The sequence below is a fragment of the Carlito syrichta genome, unplaced genomic scaffold (assembly GCF_000164805.1).
Source record: "Carlito syrichta isolate Samal-C Ts95f unplaced genomic scaffold, Tarsius_syrichta-2.0.1 Scaffold288260, whole genome shotgun sequence".
Taxonomy (NCBI): domain Eukaryota; kingdom Metazoa; phylum Chordata; class Mammalia; order Primates; family Tarsiidae; genus Carlito; species Carlito syrichta.
This window is the reverse complement of record NW_007232356.1, coordinates 47,818-49,152: the sequence shown is the minus strand read 5'-3', so window position 1 is coordinate 49,152 and position 1,335 is coordinate 47,818.

The window sequence follows — 1,335 nt, the reverse complement described above, 5'->3', positions numbered from 1 at the left end:
CACGGTGTGGGGAGGGGCTAGGACACACAACCCGCCTCCAACGGAAGGCGTCAGCCAGTTGGTCATTCTGGGGAGGCAGGGTGGAGGGGGCGGCAGGCGGGTGACAGGGAAGGTGGCCGGCGAAGGTCTGTCCGGAAGCAGAAGCACGTGCAAGGGGTCCCTCAAAGGCACAGGGAGGCAGACAGCCCAGCAGAGGGGCAGCCCTGGGCAGGCGACGGGCGAGGAGAGGGAGACGTCTGAGGAGTAGGGAGCACGCCGGTCAGAGGCCAGGAGGCCAGGGCCCTGGGAGAAGCCACAGAGGCCCTGTGCGCTGTGGCCGGCGTGTGCGTCGGTGCAGGGATTCGGGGACATATTGCACTGTGCTTACAACAGACACTCCTAGACCCGCGGGCTGGCGCGTCCTCCCCTGGAGGTGCGGCAAGGGTGCTCACAGCCCAGCTGCTCCATATCAAGCCCCTTGGGGGATGGGGGATGGACACGCGGTCTCCATGCAGGAAGCGTGTGCAGCAGGACACACACACAGGCCCCAGCTGCACCGTGCATAGGGTAGTTGGATGGGGCGCTGACCCACAGGAGTCCCATCCCAACCAACAGGGACACTGGGATCGGGGAGCGCCCCTGGAACGGAGGAGGAAGCAAATGCGGGAACTCTGTGTCCCCCCGACTACTTGGGCATCCCTGTGCAGCCTGGACGCTGGCAAAGGCTCCCGTCCTCCTCCCTGCGGGAGAGGGAGCTTAGCCCTCCCTCCTGAGCGTGGCTGGGACCTAGTGACTGAACAGGAAAGTGTGGAAAGGGGGACGTGGTCCCTTCACCAAGGAGGCACCCGCAGACACCCTGACTGGGGTGAGGAAGGTGAACGTCGCCTGTGGTGCCGCTTGGATGTCGGGGCCGCCCGGGTGGTGAGACAGGATGTGGTCCTCGTCCTGAAACCTGTTCTCTAGTCCCCACAGGGCACCACCGGACAATCCCAGAGAGGGGCGTCCTACAGGAGCCTGGCCAGACCCTCGGAGGTCAGACCACCAAGGACCCGAGCCAGAGGGATGTCACAGATAGGAGGCCAAGGAGACAGAGCGCTGCATGCCACGCGGGACCCCGGACCCATCAGGACAGAAAAGGACACTGTGGAAATGAGACACAAGTCTAGTCTGAAGCCGGGGCCAGCATTGGCGTCTCCTGGGTTCAGGAGCCCAGACCCGAGACAGTCTCACTGGGGAGCCCTGCTGGCTTCAGAACCCCTGCAAATTGAGGACCATTTCAGATGACACTGTCTAAAAAATGTTCACACACGCAATATGATTTTGGGGGGGAGTCGGGGTCTCACTCTGTCACCCAGG